This window comes from Pan paniscus, chromosome 14 (assembly GCF_029289425.2).
Source record: "Pan paniscus chromosome 14, NHGRI_mPanPan1-v2.0_pri, whole genome shotgun sequence".
Classification (NCBI taxonomy): Eukaryota; Metazoa; Chordata; class Mammalia; order Primates; family Hominidae; genus Pan; species Pan paniscus.
Window position 1 is genome coordinate 1,283,746 of NC_073263.2, and position 12,510 is coordinate 1,296,255.

The window sequence follows — 12,510 nt, forward strand, 5'->3', positions numbered from 1 at the left end:
TGATCTAATGGCTTTAGTCGAGTGCATGATTATGTGAGATGTTTTGAGACAGAGTAGTACATTTGTGAATGAAATTTTATGGCTTTTTTTCACTTAGTAGGCACCATTGTGTGTGGAAAAGTGAGAAAATTGCTTTCTGCTGTAGAGTCTGGCATTCATTGTAGATTTAAGCTTATTTTTCTGGGAGCAAATCTTATTCAATAAAATACTACTCTTTATACTAAAAAACAAAAACAGTGGTGATGTGTGGTCATTATCCTCAGCAAACTAATCCAGGGAAAGAAAACCAAACGCCACATTCTCACTTATAATGGGAGCTGAAAAAGGAGATCACATGGACACAGGAAGGGGAACAACACACAATGGGGCCTTTCGGGAGGCAGAGCGTTAAGAAAAACAGCTACTGCATGCTGGGCTTAATACCTAGGTGATGGGTTGACAGGTGCAGCAAACCACCATGGCACACGTTTACCTTAGTAACAAATCTGCACATCCTGCACATATACCCCAGAACTTAGAAACGAAACGAAACAAAAGAAAACGAAAAAGCAATAGCAAAACGCTAAAGGCAAAAGAAAGTTTCAAACTCAGAACGTGACAGACCAATGTTTGGTTCAAACCATGGTTCTCAACCCAGGTGCCATAAGGTCAGGATAGAGAATTTGATTACATATTGTAAATAAGACATGCAGCAAATGACCAGAAAGATTATTCTCAACATATGTGTGTCTTCTAATTCAATGGTGACGCTATCTACCGGGACATAGCATTAGATTCCAAAGGGCCGAGTCCCGCCACACTGGCCTCCCACACTAATAACAATGGGAAGCCCTACGTTGTTTTACCTGTGCTTCTCAGCAACTGGCTATAAATCAGGTTGCCACCACTCCCAGATTTAGTTGCATTCATTTGCTGGAAGAGCTCACGGCACGCAGGGAAACACTTATATTTGCCGTTGTATTTTAGCGGACATGGCAAAAAGTTCAGAAATTAATGTGGGGCCCGGCATGTGGGGAGGGGCGCACTACCTTCCAGGAAGTGTTATCCAGAAGCTCTCTGATCCCAGTCCTTTTGGGTTTTTATGGAGACCTCATTCTATAGGCATGATGGGTGAAACCATACGCTATTGGTGATCAACTCCACCTGAGGCTCCCAACCCTCCCTGGAAGTTGGGGTTGAGGCTTTGCCATTCTCAGTCTGACTAAAAGAATTTACCCAAACGGAATTTTAAAACAGATGAGCATAACTGGAATCTTAATTAGATGATTGGATTATCTGGAACCACACCTTGGTATTCGTAACACGAGCACCCTCATCCAACGAATGCTCCACCCAACTGGCTCCCAAGTCTCTACGTGGTTCCAGAGCAAAAGAATGTTTATACAACGCATATCTCCACCTTTTCTTCAAAGTCTTTTCGCTTACACGGAAAGACTTCTTAAACTGCCATGCATCAGGGTCAGGGGGAGGTCTTGTTACAACGCAGATCTGTGGATCCCCGGGGTTTGATTGTGGCAAGGATGCTGCTGGTGTCAAAACCACAACGTGGGAACCACAGAACCATTAGTTGGTTTTCAGTGTTTCAGTGCATACAATTCCTAACATATCTGGCCAAGAAAACTTGTAAGTTCTTAGATTGTCCCAAAGGTGGCGCATGAAATCAAAGCAGGAGAACGGTTTCCTACGAGGTGTAGCCTGGGAAAGTTGGGGGTGACTGATGGAAAGGAGGAGTGAAGCTCCGCCCTTTCCGCTGCTAGGCTGTGCCCGAGGCTATTTAAACCCACCCTGGCTGGCCTGTACTCAGATCTTCGCGGAGCGGATCAGCGGCCGGAGCGTTTGGCGGACTCTGCGTGGACTTGGAGCTCACAGCGTCTTGCGACTTGGAAGCGGATTCAGAGGACAGGACAGAACACTTGGGCAAGTGAACCTCTGTCTGTCTGTCTGTCTGTCTGTCTGTCTGTCTCATTGGTTGGTTGATTTCCATTTTCTTAAGGGGCACATACCTCACACCGCACACACACACACACACACACACACGCACACACACGCACACACACTCCTTCTTTCTGCGAGTTAGAAAATTAGTAGGGGCCCCTGGGAGCTGCAGGTTTCCTAATCATGTCTGCACCTAAGAACAGTAGGGTCTTGTCTGGCTCTTCTTATGAACGGTCCCCCAGCCCGGACTCCCCAAGGTCCATGCGAGCTTCACCCAGCTTCTCCCTCTCCCCTATCAGAAACTCAGGCTTAAGGGGAAGCTCCTCACCAGGGATCTGGAGCTACCATTCACCATCCCCTAGGGCTTCACCACACTCACCTCTGTCATCACCAGAATCCCACAAGCTCCCATTTCCCTGTCCTCACCGTGATGGGCAATCAATGAAGCCATTGGGCTCTCCCGTGTCCTCCTCTGAGGATTCCTCAGAGTCCCCACGTTCATCAATAATATACCACATGTTCTTGCTGCCATCACCCAGCAGCTCACCCCCAGCTCTCGGGGGGTCTCCTGTGTCTCCCAGCTACTCTCCAAACAACCCCAGATTTCAGCTGGAGTCAGCCCCCCACACCCAGGAATCACCTACAAACTCACGAGCCTCACGGTGCTCCACCCTTGTGTCTTTCATCTCTTCACCCCCAGGCCTCAGGGACTCTCCTGTGGCTCCCAGTTACTCTCCAGCCATCCCCAGGTTCCTGCGGGAGTCAGCCCCATGCACCCAGGAGTCCCCCAGAGACTCACACGTCTCGGGAGAATATGAGCCGTCCCCCAGCCCTGACTCCTCAAGATTCATGCCTGCCTCACCCAGCTTCTCCCTCTCCCCTCCCAGAAACTCAGACCCAAGGGGCAGCTCCTCACCAGGGATGTGGAAGTACTCTACATCACCCCGCAGGGCTTCACCACTCTCACATCCATCATCAACAGAATTCCACAACTTTACGTTTCCCTTTCCTAACCAAGCAGGACAGTCACTCATGTCATTGTGTTCTCCCGTGTCCTCCTCTGGAGATTCTCCACAGTCACCTCATTCATCAATAATATACCATATGTTCTTACTGCCATCATCCAGCAGCTCACCCCCAGCCACCCATGACTCGCCTGTCTGTCCCAGCTACTCTCCAACTACGCCCAGATTTCAGCGGGAGTCTCTACCCCACACCCCAGAAACACCTACAAACTCACAGACCTCAGTGAGATCCTCGCCAGTCTCTCTCACGTCTTCACCCCCAGCCCTTACGGACCCTCCAGTCTGTCCCAGCTACTCTCCAACCACGCCCACATTTCAGCGCGGGTCAGTTCCAGGAACCCAGGGATCACCACCAAGCCCACCACTTTCACTGAGTTACTCCCCAGTCGCTAGCACGTCTTTATCTCCAACCCTCAGGGACTCGCCTGTCTGTCCCAGCTACTCTCCAAACACGCCCACACTTCAGCGGGAGTCCGTTGCAGGCACCCAGAAATCACCACCAAACTCACCAATTTCACTGCGTTACTCCCCAGTCTCTCTCATGTCTTCACCATCCCTCAGGGACTCTCCCGTCTGTCCCAGCTACTCTCCAACCACGCCCACATTTCAGCTGGAGTCAGTTCCAGGCACCCCGGACTCACCACCAAACTCACCAATTTCACTCAGTTACTCCTCAGTCTCTAGCACGTCTTTATCTCCATCCCTCAGGGACTCTCCTGTGTGTCCCAGCTACTCTCCAACCACGCCCACACTTCAGCGGGAGTCAGTTCCAGGCACCCAGGAATCACCATCAAACTCACCAATTTCACTGCGTTACTCCCCAGTCTCTCTCATGTCTTCACCATCCCTCAGGGACTCTCCCGTCTGTCCCACCTACTCTCCAACCACGCCCACATTTCAGCTGGGGTCAGTTCCAGGCACCCCGGAGTCACCACCAAACTCACCAGTTTCACTGAGGTACTCCCCGGTCTCTCTCATGTCTTCACCCCCAGCCCTCAGGGACTCTCCTGTGTGTCCCAGCTACTCTCCAACCATGCCCAGATTTCAGCGGGAGTCAGTTCCAGGCACCCAGGTATCACCACCAAACTCAGCAGTTTCGCTGAGTTACTCCCCAGTCTCTCTCATGTCTTCACCCCCAGCCCCCTGGGACTCTCCTGTCTGTCCCAGCTACTCTCCCACCACGCCCGGATTTCAGCGGGAGTCAGCCTCCCACACTCCGGAATCACCTACAGACTCACAGACTTCACTGAGGTCCTCCCTGGTCTCTCTCAGGTCTTTGCCCTCAGCCCACATGGACTCTTGTGTCTCTTTCAGCTACTCTCAAAACTTCTCTAGATTCCAGCTGGAGTCAGTTCCAGGCACCCACGATACACCACCGAACTCACGAATTTCACTGATTTACTCCCCAGTCTCCCTCATGTTCTCACCCCCAGCCCTCAGGGACTCTTCTGTCTCTCTCAGCTACTCTCCAACCATCTCCAGATTGCACCTGGAGTCAGCTTCCCACACCCAGGAATCATCTACAAACTCACGGACCTTACTGCCACCCTCCCCCATTTCTTTCACCTCTTCACCCCCTGCCTTCAGGGACTGTCCTGGGCCTCCCAGCTTCTCTCCAGCCTTCCCCAGATTTCTGCCACAGTCAGCCCCAGGCACCCAGGGCAACCATAGACACTCACAGGCCTCACGAGACTATCTCCCAATGACCTGTACCTACACAGGGATGGCTCCCACGCATCCCTCAGTGACCCCAAACCCATCTTCACTTACACTCAGACACTCCCAGGGCCTGACAGCTACTCCCCGTTATTGTCCTTCCGTTCGAAGCCCTGGCCAATCTACTAGCCCACATGACGCAGTTACCTGGCCATTTCTCCACGGTTCCCGTGAGGGCCCCACACCCAGCCGCACAAGAGCCCCTCCTGCATTCCGTCCTCACACGCAGGCCTGTCCATCTACGTGCTACTGTCACACTCTTGCCAGCAGAAGAGGCCCCTGTAATGGCCGATATCACCACCCAGTCTATCCTCACCCCACAGCTGTGCAGCGGGTCCCTCCTGCTGGCCCACGTGGCTGCCAGAGCCCATGCTGGCACGACGCTCCAGCAGGTCGGCGTCCCTGCGGGCCACACTACCGGTGACATGGCTAGCATGACCCTCCTTCCTGGCAGTGACACTGTTGATGTGAACCCCAGTTTCACATCTGTCATTTCTAAATAGGACCATTTTCCCTTTTCGCTCTCCCTTCCTTTCACAGGGCTTTTCATTCTCTCTGTTTCTGCCTCCGTTTCAGATATTTACTCACCTTTTTCTCTCTCACTATGTCTGCCGTGGTCTCCATGAGAGTGCGCCACATAAGATTCCCCCATTAAAAGTCATGAATTGAGTGGCTTTTAGTATACCTGTGGTTGTGCACATTCAGTTATAATTGGCAATCCATTGTAGAACGTCTTATCACCCCCGACCAGAGAAAAACCCTGGAGACATTAGTCACTCCTCATTCTGTCTCAAACCCCCTCCCTGACCCTCAGCCCTAGGTAGCAACTACCTAGTGTGATCAATCCCATACGCATAGATTTCCATATTGTGGACATTTCCTATAAACGGAACTGCACAATAGGTGAGCTCTTATGACTGACATAACACGTAGCACAATATTTTCAAGATTCATCCACATTGTAGGCTTACCCACGGGGGGAAACCATTTTTTTGGGGGGTTTTAGTAACACCGGGTGTTTTCTCCTTCCTTTCGTCCTTCTTTCCTTCCTTCCTTCCTTTCTTCCTTCCTTCCTTCCTTCACACCTTCCTTCCTTCCTTCCTTCCTTCCTACCATCTCTCTTTCCTTCCTTCCTTCCTTCCTCCTATTTCTCTCTTACTCCTTCTGCCCTCTCTCTTTCATATGCCTTAGGTGCATCCCACATTCTGCGTTTTTTTGGGGAAATCCTCGACAGGTGCAGGAAAATTGTGTTATTGTAACTATTTACCGCTATCTCTCTTTCACGGCTCTCCATCAGTTGTGAACATCTATTGGTTTATCCCAAGTCACTAAGCATATGTTTATTAGGTACACCTGTTTTTCCTTATACAGCTGTTTCTGGAGTCTAGGGTCGCATACTCATAAACCCAGTGTAACTCAGAAACGCATCTAATATTCCAATAAACCCATCATAACGTTGAAAAATCATAAATCAAACCATCATAAGTCACGGTTTGTCCGTGGATATGGGCGTCATCAATTCCATTGTATTCAGTAATGCTGTACACCATTAACAATGGCAGACTGATTGGGAGTGGATATTGATAGCATTATAAAAGTCAGTTATTAGAGGGATACTTCTTTAACCTGACTGAAGAACTGATCTAATGGCTTTAGTCGAGTGCATGATTATGTGAGATGTTTTGAGACAGAGTAGTACATTTGTGAATGAAATTTTATGGCTTTTTTTCACTTAGTAGGCACCATTGTGTGTGGAAAAGTGAGAAAATTGCTTTCTGCTGTAGAGTCTGGCATTCATTGTAGATTTAAGCTTATTTTTCTGGGAGCAAATCTTATTCAATAAAATACTACTCTTTATACTAAAAAACAAAAACAGTGGTGATGTGTGGTCATTATCCTCAGCAAACTAATCCAGGGAAAGAAAACCAAACGCCACATTCTCACTTATAATGGGAGCTGAAAAAGGAGATCACATGGACACAGGAAGGGGAACAACACACAATGGGGCCTTTCGGGAGGCAGAGCGTTAAGAAAAACAGCTACTGCATGCTGGGCTTAATACCTAGGTGATGGGTTGACAGGTGCAGCAAACCACCATGGCACACGTTTACCTTAGTAACAAATCTGCACATCCTGCACATATACCCCAGAACTTAGAAACGAAACGAAACAAAAGAAAACGAAAAAGCAATAGCAAAACGCTAAAGGCAAAAGAAAGTTTCAAACTCAGAACGTGACAGACCAATGTTTGGTTCAAACCATGGTTCTCAACCCAGGTGCCATAAGGTCAGGATAGAGAATTTGATTACATATTGTAAATAAGACATGCAGCAAATGACCAGAAAGATTATTCTCAACATATGTGTGTCTTCTAATTCAATGGTGACGCTATCTACCGGGACATAGCATTAGATTCCAAAGGGCCGAGTCCCGCCACACTGGCCTCCCACACTAATAACAATGGGAAGCCCTACATTGTTTTACCTGTGCTTCTCAGCAACTGGCTATAAATCAGGTTGCCACCACTCCCAGATTTAGTTGCATTCATTTGCTGGAAGAGCTTACAGCACGCAGGGAAACACTTACATTTGCCGTTGTATTTTAGCGGACATGGCAAAAAGTTCAGAAATTAATGTGGGGCCCGGCATGTGGGGAGGGGCGCACTACCTTCCAGGAAGTGTTATCCAGAAGCTCTCTGATCCCAGTCCTTTTGGGTTTTTATGGAGACCTCATTCTATAGGCATGATGGGTGAAACCATACGCTATTGGTGATCAACTCCACCTGAGGCTCCCAACCCTCCCTGGAAGTTGGGGTTGAGGCTTTGCCATTCTCAGTCTGACTAAAAGAATTTACCCAAACGGAATTTTAAAACAGATGAGCATAACTGGAATCTTAATTAGATGATTGGATTATCTGGAACCACACCTTGGTATTCGTAACACGAGCACCCTCATCCAACGAATGCTCCACCCAACTGGCTCCCAAGTCTCTACGTGGTTCCAGAGCAAAAGAATGTTTATACAACGCATATCTCCACCTTTTCTTCAAAGTCTTTTCGCTTACACGGAAAGACTTAAACTGCCATGCATCAGGTTCAGGGGGAGGTCTTGTTACAACGCAGATCTGTGGATCTCCGGGGTTTGATTGTGGCAAGGATGCTGCTGGTGTCAAAACCACAACGTGGGAACCACAGAACCATTAGTTGGTTTTCAGTGTTTCAGTGCATACAATTCCTAACATATCTGGCCAAGAAAACTTGTAAGTTCTTAGATTGTCCCAAAGGTGGCGCATGAAATCAAAGCAGGAGAACGGTTTCCTACGAGGTGTAGCCTGGGAAAGTTGGGGGTGACTGATGGAAAGGAGGAGTGAAGCTCCGCCCTTTCCGCTGCTAGGCTGCCCCCGAGGCTATTTAAACCCACCCTGGCTGGCCTGTACTCAGATCTTCGCGGAGCGGATCAGCGGCCGGAGCGTTTGGCGGACTCTGCGTGGACTTGGAGCTCACAGCGTCTTGCGACTTGGAAGCGGATTCAGAGGACAGGACAGAACACTTGGGCAAGTGAACCTCTGTCTGTCTGTCTGTCTGTCTCATTGGTTGGTTGATTTCCATTTTCTTAAGGGGCACATACCTCACACCGCACACACACACACACACACACACACACACACACACACACACACGCACACACACTCCTTCTTTCTGCGAGTTAGAAAATTAGTAGGGGCCCCTGGGAGCTGCAGGTTTCCTAATCATGTCTGCACCTAAGAACAGTAGGGTCTTGTCTGGCTCTTCTTATGAACGGTCCCCCAGCCCGGACTCCCCAAGGTCCATGCGAGCTTCACCCAGCTTCTCCCTCTCCGCTATCAGAAACCCAGGCTTAAGGGGAAGCTCCTCACCAGGGATCCGGAGCTACCATTCACCATCCCCTAGGGCTTCACCACACTCACCTCTGTCATCACCAGAATCCCACAAGCTCCCATTTCCCTGTCCTCACCGTGATGGGCAATCAATGAAGCCATTGGGCTCTCCCGTGTCCTCCTCTGAGGATTCCTCAGAGTCCCCACGTTCATCAATAATATACCACATGTTCTTGCTGCCATCACCCAGCAGCTCACCCCCAGCTCTCGGGGGGTCTCCTGTGTCTCCCAGCTACTCTCCAAACAACCCCAGATTTCAGCTGGAGTCAGCCCCCCACACCCAGGAATCACCTACAAACTCACGAGCCTCACGGTGCTCCACCCCTGTGTCTTTCATCTCTTCACCCCCAGGCCTCAGGGACTCTCCTGTGGCTCCCAGTTACTCTCCAGCCATCCCCAGGTTCCTGCGGGAGTCAGCCCCATGCACCCAGGAGTCCCCCAGAGACTCACACGTCTCGGGAGAATATGAGCCGTCCCCCAGCCCTGACTCCTCAAGATTCATGCCTGCCTCACCCAGCTTCTCCCTCTCCCCTCCCAGAAACTCAGACCCAAGGGGCAGCTCCTCACCAGGGATGTGGAAGTACTCTACATCACCCCGCAGGGCTTCACCACTCTCACATCCATCATCAACAGAATTCCACAACTTTACGTTTCCCTTTCCTAACCAAGCAGGACAGTCACTCATGTCATTGTGTTCTCCCGTGTCCTCCTCTGGAGATTCTCCACAGTCACCTCATTCATCAATAATATACCATATGTTCTTACTGCCATCATCCAGCAGCTCACCCCCAGCCACCCATGACTCGCCTGTCTGTCCCAGCTACTCTCCAACTACGCCCAGATTTCAGCGGGAGTCTCTACCCCACACCCCAGAAACACCTACAAACTCACAGACCTCAGTGAGATCCTCGCCAGTCTCTCTCACGTCTTCACCCCCAGCCCTTACGGACCCTCCAGTCTGTCCCAGCTACTCTCCAACCACGCCCACATTTCAGCGCGGGTCAGTTCCAGGAACCCAGGGATCACCACCAAGCCCACCACTTTCACTGAGTTACTCCCCAGTCGCTAGCACGTCTTTATCTCCAACCCTCAGGGACTCGCCTGTCTGTCCCAGCTACTCTCCAAACACGCCCACACTTCAGCGGGAGTCCGTTGCAGGCACCCAGAAATCACCACCAAACTCACCAATTTCACTGCGTTACTCCCCAGTCTCTCTCATGTCTTCACCATCCCTCAGGGACTCTCCCGTCTGTCCCAGCTACTCTCCAACCACGCCCACATTTCAGCTGGAGTCAGTTCCAGGCACCCCGGACTCACCACCAAACTCACCAATTTCACTCAGTTACTCCTCAGTCTCTAGCACGTCTTTATCTCCATCCCTCAGGGACTCTCCTGTGTGTCCCAGCTACTCTCCAACCACGCCCACACTTCAGCGGGAGTCAGTTCCAGGCACCCAGGAATCACCATCAAACTCACCAATTTCACTGCGTTACTCCCCAGTCTCTCTCATGTCTTCACCATCCCTCAGGGACTCTCCCGTCTGTCCCACCTACTCTCCAACCACGCCCACATTTCAGCTGGGGTCAGTTCCAGGCACCCCGGAGTCACCACCAAACTCACCAGTTTCACTGAGGTACTCCCCGGTCTCTCTCATGTCTTCACCCCCAGCCCTCAGGGACTCTCCTGTGTGTCCCAGCTACTCTCCAACCATGCCCAGATTTCAGCGGGAGTCAGTTCCAGGCACCCAGGTATCACCACCAAACTCAGCAGTTTCGCTGAGTTACTCCCCAGTCTCTCTCATGTCTTCACCCCCAGCCCCCTGGGACTCTCCTGTCTGTCCCAGCTACTCTCCCACCACGCCCAGATTTCAGCGGGAGTCAGCCTCCCACACTCCGGAATCACCTACAGACTCACAGACTTCACTGAGGTCCTCCCTGGTCTCTCTCAGGTCTTTGCCCTCAGCCCACATGGACTCTTGTGTCTCTTTCAGCTACTCTCAAAACTTCTCTAGATTCCAGCTGGAGTCAGTTCCAGGCACCCACGATACACCACCGAACTCACGAATTTCACTGACTTACTCCCCAGTCTCCCTCATGTTCTCACCCCCAGCCCTCAGGGACTCTTCTGTCTCTCTCAGCTACTCTCCAACCATCTCCAGATTGCACCTGGAGTCAGCTTCCCGCACCCAGGAATCATCTACAAACTCACGGACCTTACTGCCACCCTCCCCCATTTCTTTCACCTCTTCACCCCCTGCCTTCAGGGACTCTCCTGGGCCTCCCAGCTTCTCTCCAGCCTTCCCCAGATTTCTGCCACAGTCAGCCCCAGGCACCCAGGGCAACCATAGACACTCACAGGCCTCACGAGACTATCTCCCAATGACCTGTACCTACACAGGGATGGCTCCCACGCATCCCTCAGTGACCCCAAACCCATCTTCACTTACACTCAGACACTCCCAGGGCCTGACAGCTACTCCCCGTTATTGTCCTTCCGTTCGAAGCCCTGGCCAATCTACTAGCCCACATGACGCAGTTACCTGGCCATTTCTCCACGGTTCCCGTGAGGGCCCCACACCCAGCCGCACAAGAGCCCCTCCTGCATTCCGTCCTCACACGCAGGCCTGTCCATCTACTTGCTACTGTCACACTCTTGCCAGCAGAAGAGGCCCCTGTAATGGCCGATATCACCACCCAGTCTATCCTCACCCCACAGCTGTGCAGCGGGTCCCTCCTGCTGGCCCACGTGGCTGCCAGAGCCCATGCTGGCACGACGCTCCAGCAGGTCGGCGTCCCTGCGGGCCACACTACCGGTGACATGGCTAGCATGACCCTCCTTCCTGGCAGTGACACTGTTGATGTGAACCCCAGTTTCACATCTGTCATTTCTAAATAGGACCATTTTCCCTTTTCGCTCTCCCTTCCTTTCACAGGGCTTTTCGTTCTCTCTGTTTCTGCCTCCGTTTCAGATATTTACTCACCTTTTTCTCTCTCACTATGTCTGCCGTGGTCTCCATGAGAGTGCGCCACATAAGATTCCCCCATTAAAAGTCATGAATTGAGTGGCTTTTAGTATACCTGTGGTTGTGCACATTCAGTTATAATTGGCAATCCATTGTAGAACGTCTTATCACCCCCGACCAGAGAAAAACCCTGGAGACATTAGTCACTCCTCATTCTGTCTCAAACCCCCTCCCTGACCCTCAGCCCTAGGTAGCAACTACCTAGTGTGATCAATCCCATACGCATAGATTTCCATATTGTGGACATTTCCTATAAACGGAACTGCACAATAGGTGAGCTCTTATGACTGACATAACACGTAGCACAATATTTTCAAGATTCATCCACATTGTAGGCTTACCCACGGGGGGAAACCATTTTTTTGGGGGGTTTTAGTAACACCGGGTGTTTTCTCCTTCCTTTCGTCCTTCTTTCCTTCCTTCCTTCCTTTCTTCCTTCCTTCCTTCCTTCCTTCCTTCACACCTTCCTTCCTTCCTTCCTTCCATCCATCTCTCTTTCCTTCCTTCCTTCCTCCTATTTCTCTCTTACTCCTTCTGCCCTGTCTCTTTCATATGCCTTAGGTGCATCCCACATTCTGCGTTTTTTTGGGGAAATCCTCGACAGGTGCAGGAAAATTGTGTTATTGTAACTATTTACCGCTATCTCTCTTTCACGGCTCTCCATCAGTTGTGAACATCTATTGGTTTATACCAAGTCACTAAGCATATGTTTATTAGGTACACCTGTTTTTCCTTATACAGCTGTTTCTGGAGTCTAGGGTCGCATACTCATAAACCCAGTGTAACTCAGAAACGCATCTAATATTCCAATAAACCCATCATAACGTTGAAAAATCATAAATCAAACCATCATAAGTCACGGTTTGTCCGTGGATATGGGCGTCATCAATTCCATT